General features: G+C 40.0%; 1 long non-coding RNA gene across 1 annotated transcript; it reads right to left on the minus strand.

Moving 5' to 3' along the window:
* Positions 1-1,406: 1,406 nt before the first annotated feature.
* On the minus strand, positions 1,407-5,676 carry LOC140705924 (uncharacterized). Its single transcript, XR_012085551.2, has 2 exons — positions 5,516-5,676; positions 1,407-2,027 (listed from the first exon to the last, which is right to left on the minus strand). It is a non-coding gene; the product is annotated as an uncharacterized LOC140705924 (long non-coding RNA).

Here is a 5,676-nt window from a genome sequence, read left to right on the forward strand (position 1 = left end):
TGGCTGGCACCACATGGTAAGCTGCTGCAGAGAATGCAACTCATTCAACAATGTTGATTCCACATATGAATGTTATTAATGCTGTTAATGGTATTCTTCTGGAAAGGTTGATGGGGAGTCAATTAATTTGGAGTTGAAGCTGTGATGCTGGCTTGTTGCCACCTCTAGTACAACCTTTTTCTCAAACACAGCAGCTGTCAAGCTTTAACCTTCCAGATGTTTTGGAATTCAACTTCCAGAAATTACAATTGGCATTACCAATAGGCACAGGTTTTGGGGAGCTGGAGTGAAAAACACCTGGGTGGCCACTGATCTAAGGAAGAAACTAATTAGTTTGGTGTACAAAACCTTCTGTAGTCCACTACCATTAGAGTCAGCAAAGGAAACAGATTTAAAAAACAGCATGGCCAGTAAGACATCATATGCCAGTCTAAAAAGACATGTCTTCACTCCCTTCTTAAAATCAATCAGAATGGAAACAGATCACAACTCAGAAGAGAGTACATTCCATAGTCCAGAAGTCACAAGGGACAGGACTCTCTCCTGTGTGCTTGTTAAGCAAGCTTCTAAAACTGTTGGTTTTAAGAGGGCCTCTCCTGAAGATCTGTACGTCTAGACAGGCTCATAATGAAACAAGCAGACTCTTAGATAGCCAGGCCCCATGCCATTTAGGGCATTAAATGTTAAAATGCCTTGAATTTGGCCTGGTAAGCAATCAGTAATCTGTGCAGGTCTTTCAGTATTGGGGTCATATAACCATGATACTGTGCTCCAGTTAACAGCCTCCGTAGCCACCACACATTGCACCAATTGAAGTGGACTCAACTGAACCTTCTTCACATTTAGCCCCACATGGAGCATATTGCAGTAGTCAAGATGTAAATTAACTAAGGCATGGATGATTGTTGTTAAGTCAAGTAAACTCAGGAAAGTTTGTAGCTGGTGCACTAAGCAGAGTTGTGCAAAGGCAGTTCTCATCACTGGTGCCAGCTGGGAGTCCAGTGACTGGGCAGAGTCTGGAGCCCTCCCAGACTATGAACCCAAGCTGCCAGGGCAGGACGACACCTTCTAGAACTGTTAGTTATGTGCTGTCAAGTTGAAACTGATTTATACTGTAGCAACCTGAACAGAGCTTTCAAGGGAAGCGGGATATTTAAGGAATGGTTTTACCAGTTCCACTCCCTCACTGAGTTTCAATGGCCAAGTGGGAACCAAGTTTGAACCCCAGTCTCCGGAGTCTGCTGCCAAATCTGTAACACCTAAATCTTATCTGACAGGTCACCTGTCTTGCTTTGCTTAATAGCAGTGATGGCTCTGCTATTAATTGTTCTTCTGGGATTATCTGTACCATCTTTCAATGATTCTTAAGGTACTTTATAAGCAACATATAAAAACAAGAACACTCGTTCAAGATAATATAATCGTGATGTTAGATATGCATTTAAGAATAACAGATGAATGTTCAGCTTGTGTTTATCAATCCTTTTGAATACAATTTTAGATGTTTGTGTTTTGTTTAGGATTTTCTTGCAGAATAAGATTGTCAACAAAATAAAGCAGCTATCAAAGCAAGCGCCAATGCATCTTTTTAAAAAGTTAGAAAACACTGAAGAATAAAAAATTATTTTCCTGAGACTATAGAGGTAATAGAGTTTAGGGATCCAGATCAAACAACAAGTAGGTTTTAAAAGCAAGCACCAAAACTTGGAATTGTACTTACAATTTGACTTTTAAAAAAACCAGCAATTCAGTTTTATGCTTAGGTTAAAACAATTCTTAATATATTAGAAATAGTATGACAAAAGTGCTTTGCACAAATATAATGAGGGTTGATAATATAGCTAGTCTATATGTAGTGCAGCTGTGTGTGTTTAGTCATTTAGTCGTTTCCGACTCTTTGTGACCCCATGGACCAGAGCACGCCAGGCTCTCCTATCTTCCACTGCCTCCCGGAGTTGTGTCAAATTCATGTTGGTTGCTTCAATGACACTGTCGTGCAGCTAGTAATGGAGATGAACAAATGGGACCTGCAAGAAAACACGACAATGTGTTGCCAGATCTGCTAAGAATATAGTCCTGCCTTTGAATTTGTTTTTTCAACCCTGTATTGTACATACGCTACCAGTAGCTTATTAGAAGCTACCAGGACTTTATCAGACTCCCCTTTTTCCTCTAACACCAATATAACTTTTTCTCCTCAACCAATACTCAAAATTTTACAAGTTCCATCAGTACCCAAGGCCATTTTTATGAACTCCTTAAATTTACAAACCCCTAGATTTCACTAGATTTCACCCTATATCCCACTCTGATGTCTGATGAAGTGGATTTGTGCACTAAAGCTCACATTAAAACATAGCAATTAGTCTTTAATGTGCCACAACACATTTCTTCTCTTTATTTTTGTTTTCGCCCTATGTTTCTGAGTAGTTAAAAATCCTCACCCCCCACATGCATCTACTATGTTAAAAAAACACATGATGACATTTTGGGCTACTTCCATTTTGTTTCCAAAGTGAAAGGCATTTGACTAGTTGAATATGTTGTCATTGCATATGGATCCAACTTAATCACAAACCCAGATGCAACTTTCTCAGAAAGTTAGAAGAAACCACCCAGAAGACTATAGACGGGCTTTCATTTGTGACAGAGTTCACTAGGGCAGAGCTCAGAAGTTGCTTTCAAAACCAGCTGTGCTATGGAATATGTTATGAAGAAGAGCATGACTTTCCCTCAACATTGAGTAATCCACCGCCAGGGCACACATTTGTAAGAATAAAGGTTAAAGATTCTGAGCTCAGACTATACAAATGTAATGACATTGTTAGCCACCCAGACTAGACTTCAGTCTAGATGGGCAGGGTATGTATGTATGTATGTATGTATGTATGTATGTATGTATGTATGTATGTATGTATGTATGTATGTATGTATGTATGTATGTATGTATGTATGTATGTATGTATGTATGTATGTATGTATGTATGTATGTATGTATGTATAAATAAATAAATAAATAAATAAATAAATAAATAAATAAATAAATAAATTTAAAAATGGCAGGTTGAGTCCTTCTGTGGTTTATTTTAGTGAATATAAACACCTGGTCTATTGTTTCCAAGAGCTATGTGCCTATAAGAGACGATGGCTTGTTAGGATTTTCTGGTATATTTTCTCTGTCTTGGCCGGTTTGTTACTTCCTTTTGTATAAACACATATTCTTGGGTCTGAGGTCACTTCCTTTCGCTCTCTTTAGGTCCCTTGGATCAAAGGCCTAGCTCTTTTTTTTAAAGGTACAGTGGTGCCTCGCATAGCGATTGCTCCGTATAGCGATGAAATCGCTTAGTAATGCTGTTTTTGTGATCGCAAAAGCGATCGCTTTGCGATGTTCCCTATGGGGAAATTTCACTTTGCGATGATCGCAGGGAAGCGATCATCGCATAGCCCCCATTTTCGGCCAGCTGATCGGCGGTTTAAAAATGGCCGCCAGGTAAACAAAATGGCCGCCCGCTGTTTTCAGGCACGGATTCCTCACTTTAGAGGCACCGAAAATGGCGGCGCTATGGAGGATCTTCGCTTAAAGGTGAGTTTTAAGCCCATAGGAACGCATTAATTGCATTTTAATGTGTTTCTATGGGCTTTTTATTTTCGCTTAGCGATGTTATCACTTAGCAGCAATTTTTTCTGTACGAATTAACATCACTAAGCCACTGTACTCCATCTAGTGGTAAAAGATGTACAATATATTACATGTGATGTTCCTCATCTACATATCTTGTATTTAGTGTGCTTTGTTCTGTCTGCACTTTATTTACAAGTCTGATCACTGAGGCATGTACCTCTAAGGAAATCCTGTTGTGGGACGGAAACCAGGTTAATAATTGGGAATATTTATTTATTTTTATTTATTACATTTATAGCCAGCCCATTTTATTTATTTATTTATTTATTTGATTTGATTTATATCCCGCCCATCTGGTATATCATACCACTCTGGGCGGGTAACAACATATCATATAACAAATTACAATTTAAAATCATAACAATATATTACTAAAAAACACAATGATCCAGGATGGGAGAAAACACAAGAAACAAAATCAGACAGTGGATGGAGGAAAGGCTTGCTTAAACAGCCAGGTTTTCAATTCGCATTTGAAGATGCCCAGGGAAGGGGGCATGCAAATCTCAGGAGGGAGCTATTCCAAAGATGAGGAGCCACCGCTGAGAAGGCCTGGTTTCTTGTTTTTTCCTTCTGGGCCTCCCTTGGCGTTATGCATTGCCTTCTCCTTAACATCTATTTTGACCCTTTATTTTAAGTCATGTAATTGTAGGCACCAGATACAATACTGTCTTATCAGAGACATAGTTTCTTGCTAAGTATTTCCTCTTAATTTAAGATAGGATTGGATATTGATTCCAAGAAGTTGGCTCCCATACAAAGTCAATACAGAATACAGTACAGTGGTGCCTCATATTACGACATTAATTCGCTCCAGCGAAATCGCTGTAAAACGAAAACATTGTAATGCGATTTTAAAAAGCCCATAGAAATGCATTAAAACCCGATTAATGCATTCCTAAGGGCTTGAAACTCACCGTCCAGCGAAGATCCTCCATAGCGCGGGCATTTTCGCTGCCTGTGCAGCGAGGAATCCATGCCAGAAAAGAGTGGGCGGCCATTTTGTTTACCCGGCAGCCATTTTGAAACCGCCGATCAGCTGGCCAAAAATCATCGCTTTGCGATGATTGGTTCCCAAAGCAGGGAACCGATCATCGCAAAGCGAAATTCCTCCATAGGGAGCATCATTTTGTGATCGCTTTTGCGATTGCAAAAACATCAACGTCTAGCTATTTCGTCCTCAAACGGAGTGCCCGTTAAACGAGGTACCACGGTATATGAATCTATTGTCTCTGAAATCTGATACTGTATCTTTGTTTCCTTGGGCTCTTGGTATACAGAGAATCTTGGGTCAGCTTTATGCAATCTACAGAGTCCTCTACAGGGAAAATATCCAGCAATGACATCAAATCCCTCTCCTACAAGCTGCTTTATTATGATTTGACCAGAGCATGAGGTGACCAGCATGGATTCTTGAGTACTCCAGGGTTAGCCTGATGATGCAAACTAGAACAATACATACATGGAGTTTGGAAATATTGGAAGAGCCATCCCATGTACAAAAACTACCTTTCCCCAACCTGGTCTCCCCAATGTGCTGAATTACAAGCCCGATAGGCTCAGGACAATAAAGAGAACCAGTGTGCTATACTAGTGAGAACCAGCATGCTGTAATGATTCCAAGTGTGGACAGTGACCTGGGAGACCCCGGTCACAAATCTTCACTTATCCTTGGAATGTATTTCGGCCCATTACTCTCCCTCAGCCTGAGGTAACTCATAGGCTCGTTGTGAAGACAAAATGGAGGGAAGAGAGCTGTGGACACTGCCTTAACAAAAGGCAAAACTTAAATATAAGATATAATTAAGAATAATTAATAATGAATAACCTCACCAGCAGATAAGATCATATCAGCAGCTTGAGGAAAAATTCAGATGGATGGGCTCATGCAATGCCCTTCTATCCAACACCCAGCGTGACCGACACCCTGCATGTCAGTTTCCCTGGCAGCAGGGACATGTCTAGACCTAACTCAAATCTACTCTCCTGTTTTC

Source organism: Pogona vitticeps, chromosome 3, assembly GCF_051106095.1.
Source record: "Pogona vitticeps strain Pit_001003342236 chromosome 3, PviZW2.1, whole genome shotgun sequence".
Taxonomy (NCBI): Eukaryota; Metazoa; Chordata; class Lepidosauria; order Squamata; family Agamidae; genus Pogona; species Pogona vitticeps.